This window comes from Notothenia coriiceps, unplaced genomic scaffold (assembly GCF_000735185.1).
Source record: "Notothenia coriiceps isolate Sejong01 unplaced genomic scaffold, NC01 NC01_scaffold00028800, whole genome shotgun sequence".
Lineage (NCBI taxonomy): Eukaryota > Metazoa > Chordata > Actinopteri > Perciformes > Nototheniidae > Notothenia > Notothenia coriiceps.
In genome coordinates this window covers 99784-121195 of record NW_011361501.1, presented here as the reverse complement: position 1 = coordinate 121195, position 21412 = coordinate 99784, and positions in this window count along the sequence as shown.

The window sequence follows — 21412 nt, the reverse complement described above, 5'->3', positions numbered from 1 at the left end:
GGGGGGGGGGGCTGCTGCCTAAAAGAGGAGGAAGATTGGGTGGTGTTCAGTTTCTCCTCTTGGCCTGCACGTAACACAGTGTCTATGGGGGCATGAATCTCTCTCTCTCTCTCTCTCTCTCTCTCTCTCTCTTTTACTGTTTATCTCCCACAAACACAAACACACACAAACACATGAATAAAACAGAGCTGTTTCACTGTAAATGAGCAGGAAACTGAAAGCAGGAATTTCCCCCTTTTGATATTTTTCAATGGTTTTTGAGTGACTGACAGGCAGCAATTGACAAGGACTGGCATTTGTATATTGCTGTGTTCCTTTAAACATTAAAGTTATAATAATAATAAAAGTCCTGGTGAATCATTTAGAGCAGTTTCACAAATGCTAAAATAAATGATTCAGCCGACAAATTGAATTATGTTTTTGTTGGACCCAGATTCATGTCAATTTTCAAACTTGTTGTATAAGCATCAACTATAGCAGTCATTTAGCTTCACAGTAGGATCAAAACCACATATTTGGTCAAATGTGACTTTTTATGGATAAATGACTTTATTTCCGTTGTAGTGTAGTGACAGAGATAAGCCAATGTAACATTTATTTATTTAAGATGTTGTTTTTCCAATATGTATAAAGTCAGGGATTAATTATCCTGTGAATGTCAGCCTCAATATAAAAGTTGTTTTTAAAGGATTTACACTGTACTGAATCTTTATATAGTTGACCACCACCAAGGTCCATTTATATTTATGAGCGTTGTCCCGCACAAAATCCAACAGATACAGTCGGATAAGTTCTGAGTGTAACTCATATTTTGGTAATAAATTAAGGAATTTAATTTCTATATTGTTTACTGAAATTACTTAAAGTGATGGCATTTCTAATAATTCAAATGTTTTTTGACTAAATCATTTTAATTTCAGGAACTTGTTCAGATTATTCAATCTTATTTATAATGATTGTTATAGCTGTTTATCCACTTACCAGCCGGCAGAAATGATACGGTACAAGGGTACTACAAAAAGTACAGTTGTGTTGAATATTACAACTGATGTCCTCTCTTTTTCTCTGAAACAGGAAGTCACTAACATTTTATTGCTAAGAGGTGGCCCAAAGAGGTTGAACATGCTTGAGAGCTCTTTATGGTCGAATTCTCCCATAAATCTGTCACCTACTTCCTCCCACTAGTGATGAGACAGTATTGAATGCGGTTCATAATCCAGCTCTAGTTATCTAGCCTGTAATGTGAGTTTTTAACACACTGCTTGCAAGCAAAACAGTGATTTATGAGCCAAAACTGAGTTATTAGTCGTCGTTACTGATATAAACAGACATATCTTTAATTCCCCAGCTTGGTTCACGTGCTCTACACTTGTAATTGGAAGCCATATTGTGATCAAATCAGCAGCAGTCAGGACTGGTTTGGATCATATGTTCTCTTTGAGTTTTCTGAGCAAAGGTTCCCGAGGTCACTGGATCCGGTGCAGTGCCTCGAATCGTGTTCCAGTGTTTGGTGGCTGCTCTCCTTGGGATTGTGTCATTTCCTTTTTTGCACTAATATAGTGGAAATAAGTGAATTACATAAAACAATAAACCAGTTAACTGTGTTACGGGATCACGCAGCCGTTTATGTTGTTGTATTTATTAGCATTTCATTTACTCGCTCTGTCTACATTACATCATTTATTGATGTATGTGCTATAGATTTGAGTATCCATGTGTGATCGCCCCCGTGGATGTATCCATGGTTGCCTTTCTGTCTGTGTTTGGTACGTGCTCCATTGACTGTCCTGGGTCGCAGTGGGACGTCACTGATTGAAGCCGAGTTGAGAGAGGGGTGAGACGGAGGGGATCGGGGGGTGTGGACGTGACATCCCCAGCTGGTCTGTGACATCATTCCGGCGGGGACAGGATGCAGGGGAGTTGGGAGGCGTTAGGGTACAGTAGGTGACATCAGGGCTCTGTCTGGGTCTCTTGGTCCTCCAGCTGGGTAAACGACATAGAAAGAGACACCCCCGATCCCACCCACCCCTTCATCTCTGCCTTTGTCTGCAGCCCACCACCCTTTCTTCGAGCCTCTCTTATCCATGAAAACGTTTATGTTCATAGACATTACCTGACTCACAGACTTATGATGCCATGTGTTTCCTCGTTCCGGCGGCCCTTTATCTTACTCTCTCTTTTATGTGCGTGTGTGTGTGTGTGTGTGTGTGTGTGTGTGTGTGTGTGTGTGTGTGTGTGTGTGTGTGTGTGTGTGTGTGTGTGTGTGTGTGTGTGTGTGTTTATGTTTGTGTATGTGTCTGTCCCTCATCCGCTCACTCAGACCTCACATGTCCATTGACTGTGATCAAACGGAACTCCTGCTGGCTTACATGTAGACGAACATATAAACAGTACATGCGCATAGACATGACGAGTTTGCCCTCTTCTTGCAAGGACAAAGTTGAGCCCCCACCCACTGACTCACCCCCCGCTCCAAAATGAATTATGCACCTGGTGGGAGCTGTGTAGCCACCAAGTGCCCTCCAGAAAATGTAGTTGTGTCCCCATGGTTCATTAGTAGAAATATTTATGTACTTAGAGAACAAACGGTTTTGTAGACCCAGTGTTGTACAGGATGCAAACTATATTTGGATCTCAGATTTGTTGGCGCTACAGCAAATGTAAAGGTTATAACAATGATACATTTTAGGTAAGCTATTCCAACACAGTTCTTAAGGGTGCTTTTAACTCATTTGTGGAATTTGATTTGATGCACATTTTCGAGCCTCTATACCGAATTTGGGGATTCAAACATAAGTAATATATTTCTGAGTGTTGGCATTACAACGACAAATCTTTAGGGGGGGCTCTATCATAATTAAACAGATCAGTTTTGCATTGGCTATTAGAAATAAAGGCACAGATCTATCAGATTCTCCTTGGGCCCTTAAGGTCTTGGGCCTGCCTCAGCAGATTAACCACAGGAATTCAGAGTTTGGTAGCAGCCGAGGTATAGTTTCATAAACATTGTACAGGATGGATGACACCTGCAATAAAAACTGCATTAAAAAAGTATGATTTCATGTCAAATGTATGTATTGGTATTCATTTGTTTTTGTGCCGTAACCTCAAATTGTAATGAGTCATCAGTGTCACAGACCAACTTGTTTTTTGGATTGGAGTTTCATGCAGTGTATTCCTTCCTGGTTCAAAGAAACCTAACTGACCATGTAAACCAGATAAATAATCATGATGCAGTCATTGGTTGCTATTTATGATCAGTTGTCAGTTTTGTATTGAACCTAAGAACATCAATTAAAGTCAGCAACAAACTAGAGTGAAAACAGCCTTTACTTCACGGTGTTATGAACACTGATGTGATTGCTTTGTGATACTCAAACGGATGTGGGTTTGAAAATGAATACTACAGTCAACACATACGCTGCTTTCTGAGCTAAACAAAACAATTTTAATCAGCAAATGGATTTCAAATAGTTAGCATCACTAGACCTCAGCTGCGTCATTTTTATTCATATTGAAACTGAAGTCAGCAGGTTGATTTCATTTTACGAAACACTTTCAAGCCCCCTCATGAAGCCTTTAAAAACACACACATGCATACACACACATACACACACAGGCGTAATACTGTTCTGTACGTTCATTTCTATGACAACAGAGAGGGAGAGCAAGTGTGAGAGAGCGGGCTGCCAGTCACACAGAGTGGTTGGCCGTTGGTTTGCACATCTCCGCATTTGAATGTGAAACACATGTTAATGTGTGGGTGGGAGTCAAGAGAATAGAGGAGAGGGTATCCATGTCTCAATATGAAAACGCCCCGTCTGTCCATCTGCAGGAACATTTAATAAGACTTGCTCACCAGCAGACCTTTTTTCAATCCCCTCTCTTTCTCTCTCTTTTTTCCTTCTCTTCAGCGCAGAGCTCTCCTTATCTGTGATCTCCAAACTCACATTCTTTTCTATGCAAATAAGTTTGGAGACAAAAAAAAAGTGTGTTTCATTGCAGTTGTGAGTGTTTATGCCTGTGTAGTGTTCTGCTTTCCTGTACCTTCTGTGTTTGTTTAGGTGTGTAAATGTTTGCGCTAAGAACTTTACTATCTGTCGTATGGTGCAAGATTTCTCCTGTGTGTGTACTACGCATGTTGCACCGCAGCATGTGTTTGTTTGAGAGACCTGTTATTGTAGGGGTTGAATGTGCAAGAGGGGGCTGAGTGCGTGGCAACCGCTGGCCTGCCCCCCCTCGGTGCTCTGGTGTGTGTCTCTGGGCTCTGCAGTGGGTTTATGATGTCTGGCAGAGAGTATAGAGAGTGCAGATGGCAGGAGTGAGAGAGAAAAGGAGGCGGGAGGGAGGGAGAGGTGTGTGGTTGCATTAATATGGTCTGCAATTCTCGTTAAGACTAATCAGGGACTTCCTGCACCAAGAGGAGCATGAGTTCACCTTCCCAAGTACCCCAGAACAACATACACACTGACGAATGCATGCACACTTTCAGAAAACATGATTCACAAAACAATTGTACACTCTAAAATCCTTCTGGCTCCCACACATCTCTCACTTCCTACTCTCTGTTGCTGGATGCCGTAGGTCCATCACTATGTCTCTGTTTCTGCCATATGTATCCCTCTCTGTTTGTTTGGCTCTTCATTCACTGAAGCTGGCCATAAAATAAGTTGGAAGGAACTGCAAGAAACTGTAAGTGGAGCTTTTTCCACTCTCGGGGTGACTTACCATATGCACAGAGTCACGTGAGACTAAAGCGAATAGTTCACTCTCCCTCATAAAGACCCTCGTCCCAACGTGAACTCTGAGGGGTCATGAACTTTAGCTGGAGTGCAAAGGAACTGGCACTCAGGGTGGAGATTGACAAAGACGGGCAAGTTGGCATTACAGTGGCGCGCATGACATCCTGGAATGTGAAACAAACTGGCGCACTCGCCAGCGGTAAATCATTCGCATTGGCATACTGCAGAAAAAAAAAGTCTTAAGCCTGACAGGAATCAAGACATTTGCATGTGTGCAGAGCGTGTAATACCATCTGTGACCGTTTAGCAGCTCGGATTCTGTGTGGCCGTGATGGCATGTGGAATCTTAGGGCAATGTGTTGACCACAGAAACAATAGAAACGAGATTCCACAATGAAAATGTCATAAGCACCCTCGCCCCATTCCCTCTCCCTCCGCCCATCCCGTCCTCCACTTTTTCCCGAGTTTAAAAGAGCCCTGGGGTAAGATAAATTAATGTATTTAAGATGTGGAAATCAGATATTGAAATCTTTGCCCTCACCCTTCTCCCCCTTCTTCCCCTGCTTCTCCCTAAACCCCAAGCCTCTCCTCACCCCCCTTCCCCCTGCACTGCTGCTCTCTTTAATAGAGTTTAATAGTGCACAGGGAGACAGTGTGATAAATAGACTGAGAAAAACTGAAGAGATTTGTTTCAAAACATATTTTTTTCACAGTGCACATTTTGTGTCCATTTTTTTTCTTTTACTGTGCCCTGGGCTTTGCAATTGATAGCCTCCTCAAAACTCAACCACCACCAGCACCCTCCTCCTTCTCCTCTTCTTCCCTCCACACCTTCCCACCCCACTGAACCCTGGCCAGCCACAGCTGCCTGACCAGATGTGAAAGAGAAAAGAAAGGGAGAAGAAGGAGAGATGGAGGACAGGGAGAGGCCACCTCCTGCAGGGAATGAGGATTGAAAGGGAGTGAGTGGGTAAGGAAGGTATGGAATACAAAAACGGAGAGTTGAAGAGAGAGGAAAGGAGATGGATGGAAGAACTTAGAAAGCATAGAACATGAATTCTTCTTTTTTAGAAAGTACCTGGCCTTCTCATTAAAGACCACCCAGGCCTCAGTGTGTTCAGTCATCAATTATGGCCGAACTCATCACCTCTGCATCCCCTTTTCACGCCTTTAATCATTACCGAAGACCAAGATAAGAACAAACCTTTAAAACAGAACAGTGGACAACCATTCATGGCTCAGTCGCAGGTTAGAGGGGTTCGCATGTATTCAGGCTTCTCTATGGGCAGAGCTGATTTATGTAGCAGCTCAGCGCTCTAAGCCCTGAGTCCGCGCTCACACCGTACTCCTGGGGGCAGTCTGATTAGAGATGGAGGAGAGAAACCATGCACTCACACACCCCACCATTTGGTTTTCATTATACACATGTACTTGCACACCCATAACACACACACGCTCACACTTTAGCACGCACACACAAAGATGCAGATGCAGACTTGTGCAATCTCAAAGATGTAGTGCCATTGCTTATTTACATGTGTATTGTGAAATTGGGCATTGGCAGTTGTAGCCCTGGATAAAAGGAGAAAAAGGCAAATGGAGATTTGAATAGGCAATACTTTTAAGAAAGATTGCAACACATTTCTCAAACGATATTTAGGTGCATGCTGAACCGTGTTATTCCTGATTTTATTGACATGATAAGTTAAAATCCACTTTTCTCCTTCTTCTTTTTGCTTTACAGCAATATGTTAAGTCAAAAAAAAGCTTCATTATCAAAGTAAAGCCCTTTTATACACGCTCAGAGGGGCAGATATATTGGGAGTTGCCGTTAAGCTGGTGCTGTCAACCCCAAAACCAAGTTTTGTGCATTTTCCTAAAAAAAAGCCCGGGACAGGATGGTACCCCATGCTGTTTTAACACAAGTGTTAATATGAGAGAACTGTAAACACTTGGCTGTAATCACAGACAGCAGCATGTGGCCACAATGAGATGAGGAGATGCATGTGTTATAGGTAGAAAATGGGAGAGCCTGAGGCGCGAAAGCTAATTTACAACACAAAATGTTGATTTTAACAACACTGGCCTGGCGTGTGTGATCTACCAAAATCTCTTCTGTGTTTTTGATCATGGGCCATTTGCAGCATGTCATTAAAACCTTGTTAAATATCTGTTTGTCAAACACCCCTACTGTTATACACACACTGTCTCCCTCCAGGAAAGCCCATTGATGCACTCAGTCCTGATGTCTCCTTCTCACTGCCCTCACCTTGCTGCCTCAGGCAAACCCCCCCACGCCGCCGCAAGACATTTTTTCCACACCATGCTCCCACCCCGACACCTCACCCTGAGTGATATCAGACTCCTCGCAATGGACGGAAACCTAACACACGTAGCCTCAGTGCGCTGTGCCCCTCACCAGGTCAGGGACTTAATTCTGGAGCTCTGATGGGTAAACCAGATGCACATAGACAAACACACCCAATCAAACCACACACAAGATGTTCCATACAATAAAGATAATACGTCATAGGTAGAGTGCTGCTGAGCATAGTGGCAGAAGAGGGAGGACACATTAAATAAGGATGCATTTTCCTCTATCTAACACATTTGAGACATATGTAATGATTAAGGATTTCAAGAAGAAATCTTTGAGTGCCAAAAAGATATAGAGTAGCGTTGGCGGCCTAAAAACAGCCCTCCACCTTAGGTTGGGGATGAATTAAACAAACAAAAAAGGTGTGAAAGGAGAAAATTGTGAGAATTTAGAATTTGTTTTATTGGTTTCTTGTTTTATGTTTTTGTGTCTATTTATGCATTATTTTATAAATGCATTATTAACCTATTAAATTTGACTACTATAATTATTCAGATAACTTCAATTTTATATTACATGGGGAATGGAGGAGAGGTATACCTGACAGGGTCTTAATTGTTGAAAAGCACCAAATGAAATGTGTTCTAACGTAACTCGATATTTCCATTAAAGAAAATGTGGAGGGATCAAAGTTTCCAATACTTGGATGAGTTTTATAATTCTTTAAACAACACTGGGAGACTTAAAGTTGGAGGTGCCTTTATGTCAAATAATGTGTTGCTTATTTAAAGAAGCACCTGCTGTCGGTACACCCGCTGTCCCTAGTGATATGCTCAAGTGTGAGAAGAACAATGAGGTGGACAGAAGTGGGTGAGAGGATTCTGCAGGGGACGTAGTGGAGACAGATCAGGCTCTCCAAGGGGGTGTCGCTGTCTGACAGGAAGTGTAGGTCAGCGATGGATGTGTGTCTGTGTGCGTGTCTGTGTGTGTCTCCGTCTGTGTGTGTGGCCAGGTCCGCAGCAGCAGGTCAAGGCTGTACAGCCAGCAGGAAATGACCCAAAACATGCACATGAAGATTTAACCCCATGTGCACCATCTCATCTTCTCCTCTGAGGCTCTTATTTGTACGATAACTACCATCACTTCTACTGTCAACAGAGATTTACATTTAGCAGCAAACAAGTTAGTTTATAACATAATAATTGTTGTTATTGTGAATGTAAAGAAATACAGTCGCAGGTCAATCTGAGGGTAAATTGTAAATTTATGGAAGGGAATGTAATTGTATCAATGATAATCAAATCATGGCTGCATAATAATGACGTAATTCTTGGAAGTGGATGAAGTAACAAAATGTATACGTGAGAATTCCAATACACGTAAGAATATTTGGAATACTTGAGCGGAGGTGCTCTAAATTTAGCTTCCCCTTGACTTTCCCTCCCCCCCTCCCAACACTTCTGCCTTCCAGCCTGAAACAATGGACCCCCTATGTTCCTCCCCCTTCCTCCCCCCCACCCAACACACACACACACACTTCTTGTGCCATTATTGGATATGCTACCTCTCCCTTTTTAGGTGCATGTGTTTGTGCCTTGAGTCCATCAGGCCTCTGGAGTCTCATAAGGAAGAGCGCAATGTTTAGCGGCTCCTGTGCTCACTTTGCAATGCAGTTTCCATGGCAATAGGGACACACTGCCTCGATCGACAGGAAGTGACTCCTGGGTCTGTAGGAATTCTCAGACGGCAGGCCCCGACTGACGTTATGTGGGCAATTGAATTGAGCGCACTAAGCCTTTGGACAGGATATCTCGACCTGTTAGCACACACGTTTGCATCATTGTTGTCCAACTCTGATTGACCCATTTGCTTATCATGTTATGTAAGCAGCATTTGTAGTATCCACTGACACTGTGCGTCAGTTTCAATTGCCTATCTGTGCGTCTTCATCCTGCTGCCACTCTGTAAGGGCATGGTTGTCTACAGTAGCACACAAACAGGAGTTGTTGGGGTGATCTGAGGTTCATCCTGTTTTGGTCTGCGGCTGCAACCTTGAAACATGTCATTTTCCTGGAGTGTCTTGGTAAAAACAGATGGTTGTTATTATCAAGGTTTGTGAGGAAGCTTCCCTGGCAGCTCATTAGTTCATACTCTCCTTCCGCATGTCTCGTGTCCACTCGCCCCTCAGATAATGTATTGCAACCACATAACATACATTTTCCCCTTTGGTATCCCCTTTAAAGGCATAGTTTGATATTTTGGGAAACGTGCTCATTTTCTTGCAGAGAGTAAGATGAGTATACACACCATTCTAATGTCTGTATAAAGATAATATAGTCATAAAGTACGTTAGCTAAGCAAAGACTAACATGTAGCCTAGCTCTTTTCCAAGGTAACAAAATCTACCTCTTAAGCTTGCATATTTGCACAAAACATAATGTTTGTAGTCCATACAATAAAGACCATACGCTGTTTGACAGGTGATTATTGTATGTGCCAATCTATTGACCCGGACCCTTCATTTCCCAGAGTTCTAAGGTTGCCATGATCCTGGCCACAAAATAATTGTACTACGTTTGCTCAGGGTCATGTTAACTGTTTACTACTATTTCAAGTTTCAAGTTAAGCTTAGCTTACTATCTGCTGGCTTAAGGTTCAGGGGTGTACCGTACAAAGATGTGGGTCGTATGAATCTTCACCTTTAACTTAAATTATATATTTTTCATTTAGCTGACACTTTTATCCAAAGCAACTCACAATGCAATAATCCATAAAGATACAAACTAACAACAACAAGAAAAGTGCAGGTTTGCTTCTCATGAGACAAACCATTGTAAGTACTGCTGCATTAGTTTCAAATGGGTTGAACTCTTAAAGTGCAGTTTTATTTTTCTTTTGTGTTAAATGTAATGGCCAAGGTACAATCGAATCAGGTGGGTTTTCATTTTGCGACCAAAGAAATAGATATTATTTGCTGTCTTGATATCAATGGAGAGCTCGTTCCACCACTTTTGGAGCAAGGAGAGCAAAACCGCTGTGTTTTTATTGAGGGGTACCTGGGTCCGACTTGCAGTGAGGGAGTAGCAAGCCAATTGGCTGATGCAGAGCGAAGTGCATGTGCTGGAGGAGCGATGTAGTGTATAGGAGAACTTATGTAAGTTGATATAATAAAGGTTTTATTATAATGAATGAACAATTCAAACCCAATATTGTATTTAGGGCCGCACCAACCCATCACATGGATTATCTTGTGCATCATTTTAAATACATTATCTTAAAATGTTCCCTTTCCCTTGAATTCAAGAGAGTGTTCTGTATGTTTCCACAGCAAGAGTTTCTAATGACTTATCCCACAACAAGTTATTCCTGGTTAATATTATTTTGTAATCCTTGTTTGTCCCTTATAGTCCCTCTTCCTCTTTTTCCATGTTCTGCACTGTACAAATGTGCATGTGTGTTTGTGTATCTAGAGCGAGTGTGTCAGTGTCCATCTCTCCGTGGCAGAATTCCAGTAAAACTGAGCCAGTGAGGGGTCTCTGTCTCACATCCCTCTTCAATCAAACACAAACACACACGTCCGGCCAGCCTGGCCCACGCTATCTTTCCCTGCCTCCTAGTGCCAGATGCACACACCCTGCGCTCTCCCTCTTCTCCTCCTCTTCAACATTCCTCCTCTGCCTCCTCTCTCTCCTCTGCTTGCTTTTCCTCCCCCCTTCCTCCTCTCTGGTTCAGCACCCCTGTGCATCACATTGTCTCCCGGCTCTTCATCTTTCTCCACTTCCTGTGTTCTGCTCCTTGTGCCCCATACACCACCCCCCCCTCCTTCCTACCCCGCTTCTCTCTCTCCTCGCGACGTGACTTTTAGCACAGACAGTGGGGCCGCTGCCAGTAAACTAGGGCAGCACAGGCTGAAGATGTGCACTCTCTCTCGCTTTGGTGTCCATGCAAAAGGCTGACTGTGACATACGCAGGCGAGACGGAGACCGATATGGTTTAGAGCGACTTGGATTTGTTGTCTTTGTTTATGCCATCCTATGTACATGCAAGGCAACAAAATAAAGGAATGGGTAACTTTTTTGCTGAGTTATTGATACTGCTCGTGTCCTTTATATATCTGTCGGAGGTGTCATGTCCCTTCAGCTTGGAGCCCCCAGAGTGTCTTGGGGCCCCACTGCTGCACCTCTTTTTTTCATCTGTCTGAAGCGATAGCCCCTATGCTCCGATTGGTTAGCTGTCCGGCTCCTCTGTGATTTGTCAACCACTCAGAGATCACGTACTACGTGTTGGATCGCTAGCCGATAGAAGCGCAAGTGTTACGTTGTGATGTCACTATGTTGTGGAAGTGAACAAAGAAATCCAATGGAGGGACGGGGGACGGGGGATTTTAGCCTTTGCAGAAAATGTACATGCACAAAAACCTATATAACATACTACAGGAAAGGGGAAACCCCAAAAAGCATAATAGGGCCCGTTTAAAGAAGGGGGAACTTTTTTGTGCAAACATTCTGACTTTAAGATTTAAAAAACCTGAGCAACATAGTTGTTCTGCGTTTGTTTTTTAAATGTATCACCCATCCTAGTTTGCCGGGAATGCTCTAATTTCATTTTATACTTTAACCCACTTACTGTGTACAGGAGGCGTGTGGTGCAGTGGGTTGTGCGTTGGTGTTCGGATCAGGGGTCTCAGGTTCAAACCCCACTGCAGTCAGCATGTCGTTGTGTCCCTGAGACACTTCACCCCAAATTGCTCCTGTGGGGATTGTCCACAGTATTGAGTATGTAAGTCGCTTTGGATAAAAGCGTCTAACAAGTGACATGTAATACTGTCTTACACAGAATGCTGTTTCTTTTAGTTTTACTTTCAGAATTCATTTGTTTCACTTATTGGCTAACAATATTCATAGCTAATAGAGGCATTGAGACTCAGCTGAGAAACACGTTTTGTAATGTAATGTGATCGTGGGAATGAGAGAAAAGTCTGATTTGCCAGAAGAGAGCAATAAAGAGAAAGAACGACATAAAGAGGGGGGAGACAAGCTGCAGCTGGTACAGGAAGTGAGGATGATGCCAGTGAAGGGCATGAGAGCGATCTCACAGAAGACACACACACACACACACACACACGGCAGAGTGAAGCCTGGTTGTCCAGACATGTTGTTTTGTGTCTGCGTATGTGTGTTTTTGCAAGTGTTATCAGTAAGGGTTGAAGATGGAGACAGAAGACGTCGGACCTTCCTTCTCTCAGTGTTTACACTCAGTCTAAACAGCAGACCAGCCACTGAGGCTAATGGGGCTCTAATCTAGAGCTGGATGACACACACATGTCATTTTCAGAGCTTTCCAAACGGAAAAGTAACCTCTGCGTGCCACATGTACATTTACAGCATGCTCTCACTGAACGTTTATACTTTTACTGGATATAATGCAGTTGGCGTTCATGAGAATAACCTTTTTATTTTTTCAAAGCATCCTTTTTTTTTTCACCCATAGGGAGCCATTTGAGGTTTATTGCCTTCCTCAATAACTTACCAACTTGTTAACAAACACAAAAATGATGCCATTTAGAAGATTTCATGTTTTTAATAAATGTACAAATGTATGCAGGAAGACACCCTCCAACAGAGATGCACAGACATACAGATATCACACCCTTGCCTTCTTCTCACCTTTTAGAGTGCTGGTGTCACTCTTGTTCTGACCAAAACGCACACATGCGCGCACTCTCACAAAGTGAAAGTGATGAAGCACTTAGTAATTTATTAGCCTTGTCAAACTGAACAGAATAATAACGGAGTGCTTTTAAGTGTGTAACTCCACACTAAGAAGGTAATAGAGAACCTATTTTTAACAGCTCAGTGATTTTCTTAGTTCTGTGACACAAGGACACACACTCACGCACACACGCACACACGCACACACACACACACACAGATTTGTGCCCAGTCTTTCCCTGAGCGTGCGTCACCAAACACAATAGCGTCGAAGTTCAAGCATCAGATCCGGCAGTCTCACCTTCACACTTTGTGTTATACACAGAACACATCTCACTGCCAACGCTTTCACATGAAGTCATGCTCAATTAAAGGTCACACAACTTGTATACGCCTAACACACTGAGCCTATATGTGTCTCTTGAAGGAAGACACACTCTCACCTTCTGAAATGCAATTGTTTGCATGCCAGCTCATTAGGTTGTTCAACTTTTCCCCTTCCAGGCCTGCAGTATTAAGGCTCTCTCTACCTTTCCTCTGATAGATAAAGATCTCATTAATACTTCTAATGTTTGGGATGCCTATACTGTGTGTGTGTGTGTGTGTGTGTGTGTGTGTGTGTGTGTGTGTGTGTGTGTGTGTGTGTGTGTGTGTGTGTGTGTGTGTGTGTGTGTGTGTGTGTGTGTGTGTCGTCGTCTCTCGTGTGTGTGTCGTCTCGTGTGTGTGTGTGTCGTCTCGTGTGTGTGTGTGTGTGTGTGTGTGTGTAGTAGTACGTACGTAGTAGTAGTACGTATAGTACGTAGTAGTAGTAGTAGTAGTAGTAGTGTGTGTGTGTGTGTGTGTGTGTGTGTGTGTGTGTGTGTGTGTGTGTGTGTGTGTGTGTGTGTGTGTGTGTGTGTGTGTGTGTCACCCAGCCAGGCTGGCCATCAGCCTCTCTCCCCCAAGGCCACGCTACTTGTTGCCGCTGCACTCCTCTTTGCTGACTTTGCAGACTTTATGATGTAAAGTCCCTGTTTGGTTTACTGTGTGTGCTTCTAGCTGTTGATTCCAGCAACCATGTTTGACAAGTCCATGAACCTCTTATACCAGTTTGTACTATCACCATGTGAGCTGGTATGAAATGTTAAGTTTCTGGAAAGTTTAGCTCATACTCGGGGTCAATTTCTAGGTGTTTTGGCATCATGGTGCGCACAAGGCTGTGCTGTTTTTTACACTTGTATGCATGTTTCCTCTTTCATTTATTTGCATGTTGCTTGGCAGAAAGAGTATATGTATTGTGTGCGCTGAGAGAAACAGGATGGGTGGATTTGTCAGGGCAGGTGCCCACATGTTAGTATATCTGCAGGCAGGAAATTGCACTGGCATAGAGACACAAACAGATGCGTTGCCCACAATATACACCCAATTTGTCACCCCAGCCCCTTCAGAAACTGAAGCAATACTTCCTCCAAGTACTTCTCGTGACCCTGCTTTGCTTCTCACACTGTCTTCAGCTGTATTCCTTTTTTATTTCATAAATTGTAATTCAGCCAAACCACCCAACATAATCTTAGTTCCTCTATTCTCTCAAAACAACAAAAAAGCATCATGTTGTAGCTTTGCAGTTTACTCCACTTTGGCTAAACTGTTAATAACCAACTTAAAAACGGTCTAAATGTTGGCCTCCCATGTCCTCCAGTCACAAGCCCTGACAAATAATATCAATGTGTTTGTTTCTCTTTTATCATAATAACAACATTGTTTACTTTTAAAGTGAAAGTATTTTCGCACTGAAGTGGCCACAACCAGATGACACATTATTTCTCTTAATTGCCCAAAATTCTGTAGGGTCATTTAAAAAAGAACTGTTTGCAACAATATAATATGCTTTAAACTTTGAATTTGTAAATTGTGTTATTTCATATTTCAAAAATGTAATCGTCTCACAACAGGTTTGCAGAAGCAATACAAAAAATGTTTACAAAGTTAATGACTGTGAACCAAAAAACACTGCACTATACATGTTCTTATATTGTGGTTTTGGAATAACAAACTGTATACACATTTCATTTTAACAGGCTGTTTCAATGGGCCTTATTAAAAAAGAATTTATTATATAAGCACACTTTTTTATGGCTGTTAGTCTTCACATCGACCCCAGTAGGTGAATGAGGTTGGGGGCAAAGTCATAACTCTGACACATTTCTTAACCACATGAATACTTGGCCGTCCAGCTCAGCTGCATTATATCTCCTAGTTTTTCAACTTGTCATAAGCAGAACTAGCCATAACACCCGAGTACCACCAGGGATTAAGGTTGGGAAACAATTTCACAGAAAGTGGGAGAGGGAGAGAGTACCATATGTGGGTGAGAAACATGTTCTCATACAGGCTGTTTTTTCTTTTGTTTCAGCTGCACAGCCACACCTTAAATTAGGACAGAGAGCAAGGGAGTGCACTGGATAGAGTAGGAGAGGTAGAAATTCATTGAAGAATTGGGCATAATGTGCTCTGGGCAGTCCCTGACCCAGCTGTTTTCCATTCAGTGGGAGTCAAGCAGTGACTATTAGCTGGGGTGGGAGAGACGGACACAAAGAGAATTGGAAAATAAGAGAAGACGGTAAAACATGGAGTCACACACATCATGTTGAAGTTGAAGAACATTACCATTTAATTGGACTGGTGTGTTGTTTTCTTCCTATCAATGTTCTACTCTTTCTCTCATAAACTAAAGCAAACTTGGTGTAGTGCAGTTTGGTTTAGATGTATTGTTATGCTTTTATTGATAACCTAGATTTGTTTAACCTATGTATAGTTTACATTTTGCAGGATACAACGACTTCCTCTTTGTGGTCCTCTGGCCTATGGCACCCTCTCATCTTAAATAATATACCATTTTACATGAAGCACATTACCTATAGACTCTTAATACTGTTTTGCTGTCACATTAGTTTATTTAAAAACGATGCCCATTAAAAAAACTGCCGTGTCGTATTTGCAAGTTTATTTTATAGGAAAAAATCAGCTGAGATATCTTTGTCTGAATTGACTGAGGTGTGACTGGCGGAGGATGTGTCTTAATGTGAGCTCAGAAAACACAAGCTATCAGTTTGAAATGTAAGTTGAGAGAGGAAAAATCCAGATATCAGAGAAACAGGAAATGAAGACTCCTCGTTTCAGTTTTATGCTGAATGAGTCCAACTCTGAATGATCATGAAACGGTGACTGGAACGTCTTTTTAAATGTTAATCGTTAGGGCTGTTCTAGTGAAGCTTGTGTGAATAATGTTTTGTTTTTTTTTCCTTTCGAGATAATTAATTTCTTTCTGTGATTAAAGGGAACCCATAAAAGTCCCCAAAAATAAAGAGCTTCATTATGCTGACATTTCACACACAGAAACAGATATGAGCACACACGCTAATCTGTTTTCCTTAATGCTGAAAGCAGTGACACTGCAGGGTGTTTTTGTGTGCAGACATCAGAGTCCCTCAGAGTTTGAATGACTCTGCAGTTAACACCTTTGCCCTTCTCATGTCCCATTTACTCCCCATCTGAAGCACTGGGTTACACAAATACACAGCCCACTGGAAACCCAATGATTACCCACTTCATCTACGTATGTTTTATTATTCCTACTCATGGATTACATCCTGAAAAGTGTATTGCTCCATCCCTGGGCAAACACAGCATCATCATGCAAACCTCACACGAGAAGTCGACATTTCTTTCTGGTACCTGGCCTATGTGACCCTCTTGACATTACCAGGCCAAACCAGGGCACCGTGTGCCCGACACCAGACACCTCAGACCTTTGCCATTTAATGTGATGCGTCCCAGAGGGTGCAGGGTGTAGTTGGGCCCACTGCCAAAAAGTATCCTGGTCTCTCAGTGTGAGCAGTGGGCACTGAGGGTCCAGACCACTGGCCCTGGATTGAAGATATTAACTGATAAGTGTAGATTTTTTTTAACTATTTCTTATTTTGGCATAATTTATGTTTGTCTATGCCAATGCAGAGGGCTCTGACAAAAATGGATGTCTTCATTAGTTCAACAAGGGCATTAATAATGTCGCAACATGACGTCACAGCGTGAAGCTGCGACGCCGGCTTCAAGCTCAGCGAACTGCCCTGAGTACAATCAACCAAACAGAACAAGCCTGTGGGCTGCAGAATTATATGCTATTGCAGCGAGTTGCACTTTGACGCTGCCTGCTTTCTAATCATCACGATAAAGATAATATAGTTACCGCTGTGATTACCTCCCAGAGTAAAATCCTGTCTCGCAAGGCATAAACAGCTGTGCAGCATTTTGGCATTGGATTAGCTTTTCAACATCTTGCTCATACTGGACTACGTGGATCGTATTTCATGTCACACCAGTACCTGAAGCAACACGCCCCGACAAACGCAAAGCAATTATTTGGACCGAGCAACCAAATAAAGTGGTTTAGACAATCCGTCTTAACATTGGGCTAGTCAACAACCTAACTCATTAACCTTTGTTTCCTTGATGTTTCTATGCATTCATTTATGTTAGCACAATGTTCTAACAGAGAAGATCATAAAAAAACACACCTCGAAAGCTCTTGAAAAAATAGGTATGTGGGTTTTGAGTTTTCATTATAGACTATGATGGTAAAACTCTCCTTCAACTAAAAGAGAACTGAGCCTGCATTCCAGTATTGGGAAACAGGATGAAGAAGATGATGAATGTGATGCTGTTCCTTTTGTTTTCACCTGCTGTTCATACTGCATAAAGCGGATAATGTTTTTAACATTACACCTGGTGATTATGAGCTCTCAGGAAGCACATCTAGTTCATGAATGTTGATGATTTACACCACCTGAGAGTAGAAATGCTAATTTGTTTTAATGTCAAGATGTAATTTGTGGGAAGTTGCTTGATTCATATCAAACATCTGGAAGGCACTGTGATTTCTTACGTGCTGGTGATAATAAGGTGATTTTCATACAGTGGAAAAGTGTGTCTGTGTGTGTGTGTGTGTGTGTGTGTGCGCGTGTGTGTGTGTGTGCACGCGTGTGTGTGTGAGCTCCTGCTGACAGAGTAATGGATCTGTTCATTGTTGCATGTGGACTGTGTGTGATGTATGAGATTCATTTGAAATTCTCTGTCTTAAATGAGGCACTCATGTCTCCATGTGGGAGAATATAGACTTGAAGGCGAATGTATTATAGGAAAAAGAACAGTAGTTGCTCCTTTTTGCGGTTATCATTGCTGTGAAATGGTCTTGATCGTCGTCTTCTGTATCATATTTTTCCTATAATATGAAACCCATATCCTGCACAATAAATGTGTCTTAAATTAAAATGATTGATTGGATGGTTTAATATAAAATGCTTAAGGTGGAAGATTTGAGGAAATTGGGTAAGTATAGTTAATTAAATTCAAGTAAATATAAATCATATCTAGGAAATTGGTAAACGGAATGTTTTCCAACTGAATTATGATGACTATTTAAATTAATATTCATGCATAATTATTTCTATTTTAATTAGAAGTGAAAACACAGTACATTAATTGAAAAATGACACATTTCCTCATGTAATCCGTTATGCAATTTACTTTATTGCCAAGTTGATTTTGAGTATAGTAACAAACAAAACAAACATGACATTTTTCACATTGGCTTTTAAAAAAATAAAAGCCTTATCGACATGATTTTATCAAGACACCATAATTAAATGAAATTATTATAAAAACCCACAATTGACATTTACACAAAAATTAACTATAAAACATTTTGACATGCAATAAATACATTCATTTCACTAAAGCAAAGTAAGATCAATATTGACAATGAAATGTAGAAAATGCAGAAATACTGTTTGGTTTTATGTATTGCTTTAAATTGTTTTTATGGTGTATTTAATCACACAAAATGAAACACTGAACATTATTGATGCTTTTTGGACGTGTGCTTTATGCCTGCTGAAATAAGATTCTGTGTTCCACTGAAAAATCTCATTTCCATTGTTCATTTGTGATGTATTTTCTATCCGCAGATACCACTGTCTGCGTGGCAGTCTGTTACTGCTGAACTTCCTAATCCCTGAACCACAACCAGTCGAGTACAACAACCCCGAAACATAACAGTGATCTTCATTAGATCATAATCCATCATTTCAACACGTAACCTTTTTCCAAAACCAAAATAAAAGCGTATGTATCCTTGAGTGCACGTGTGTGTGTGTGTGTGTGTGTGTGTGTGTGTGTGTGTGTGTGTGTGTGTGTGTGTGTGTGTGTGTGTGTGTGTGTGTGTGTGTGTGTGTGTGTGTGTGTGTGTGTGTGTGTGTGTGTGTGTGTGTGTGTGTGAGGACCCTGAGGCTCTGTAACATTTTGGCACAGCCTATAGTATGTGTTGGGTTGAAGCCGTCAGGGGAATCACCGTTTCTTTAATAATGACTTTTTATACTAGAAGCGACACTCTAAAAGGAGCAGGGAAACCTAATTAAATCTGACCTAATGTAGACCAACAGCCTGCCATGCAGCTGTGTGTATGTGTGTGTGCATGCCAGATATACAATCAAATATTCCCCTTGACCAGTTCTTCTAAATACCTGTTTGTTTTGTCCTTTGTTTGTCTTTAAATTTAAACTTCTGGAGCAGAAGTTGTAAAAGAAAATATTTGAGCCAAAGTCCACTGAGTCTGTCTTTGCATGTGTTTAAGATAGACACAGACATGGAGGTCCAAGTCTAACAGATGGAAGAGGACACAGGCAGCCAGAAGCCCCTTCCCTATTCGTCTACAAAGAGCCTTCTGTGGGTCGTGTGCTGATTGGGTGATAATTGTTAGGTCTGGAAAAAGGATGACATGACATGCACATTAACATTTAAAACCCTTGACAATGGCCCGAAGCAATCAATAACGAAAAGGAAAAGAAAACTTAATTTCCTCACAAGACAATTTCCTTAAAGAGGGAAATGAAATAGAGTAAAAACAGAACAAAATGAGGGGGGAAAACGTTAGAAGAGCAACCAACTTTTCTTTGTTATTAACTCAAGGTTATTATGACTATCAAGCACAAGCTGTTTTCTCTCTGTTTCTGCTTCTTTTCTTCTCAACATCTCTCCCTTACTTGTTCTCTCCATCTCAGTGCATGACTTGGCTGGTGCAGCCGAAGCCCGGCTCAATTGTGCAATTTCATACATGTTTACTTTACTGGCATCTTTCTGAGCATATTTTCCCTGAACATTTCCCCTCACATTATTCTGCATTTCCTCTACGATGATATGCTGTCTTTAATCTCCCTTTTGTAAGCTGTTTCTTGGCTTGAGGTTCAGAATACAACAACGATGTCAGGCTCTTTTTATTTGGCCCATCATCTGCTGTATTTTAACACATGCCACAAAGTTCATTTTGGAAATTGATCAGGGCCTAAAGAAAAAGAGAGTAGCTCTTCATGTAAACATTTAGACAACTGTCTTCTTCAGCATGAAAAACAGCTGGAAGTAAGTGGATCATGGAAGAGGAAGGGGTCAGCGGTTTGTGTTGAGTGTAAGAAGAGCGAAGGGACAGGGAGAGGTGAGGAAGGGAGCAGTGCCTCGAGGTAACAAGGGCGGTGAACAAGTGTGGCCAAGCTCTGCACTGGAGGGAGGAAGAGGAGGAAAGCAAAGTGCCAGAAGAAAGGCAATTGTGGGACTTCTAGGGGATCACAAGAGTAATAAAAAATCACAATACAATGATTTTTCCAGAAAAGTGCAGTTTGGGGAAATAAATCTAAAGCAGCTGCTTGTAACAAAGACTCTTGAAAGTGTCAAAGCTCTCTCTTGCGCTACACCCTGCTCTACTGTGGGAAAGGCGTTCAGACATGTAAATGGACAGGTGCACTACGTGGACACACGCAGCTACGCACTTACACACACAGGCGTCAGTTATACACATAGCAAGTTATTGCGGAATAATCAATGCTTGTTATCCTGAAGGGACATGTTTTTGGTTTCAACATCAATATACAGCTTGATTATTGATATTATTTGGCTCTAGCTTACATTTATACATGAGTCCTCATAAAAATAAATATGTACACTGGACAATAGTGGCATGTGTGAACTGTGCTCTGAAGATTAGCCATATATATAATGGCTTTCAATAAAAGGCAAAAGTGGTCAGAAGCTTAGCTCTACAGTGCAACCCGTGGAAACTACAAAGATTGATGCTGAGTTTTGTTTTGAGCATCTGCGATGTCTGCTATGTGCCTCAGCCCTTTTGGCAGATATTATAAAATACAGTAAATGTCAAATGGCGGTATGATTGCAGATCAGGACTTTTCATCCTGTCTGACTCACATAGGTGACCTCGGCCCGCTTGTTGCTAGAAAGCTTAAAGGCACACTTTGCATTTAGCATTAAACCTTAAACCGTTGTTGGTCTTTACAGGGCCACTAGAAATCATGCAGACATTATTTTACTGTTTTATTGTTAGTATCATAACATTTAAGGGGCTGGGATGGTTGCCTTAATATTACAATTAAATGATCAACCCACATGTCATAGTTGGTGGTTTGTCTTTTACATGCATTCATATTTGCATTCATTTATTTTTATTATATCAATTAACATAACAAATAAATTGTTTTGAATGCATAATTATATTACTTTCAAAACATCTTTATCTAATTTTAGTGGCAAAGAGTGTCATCTAA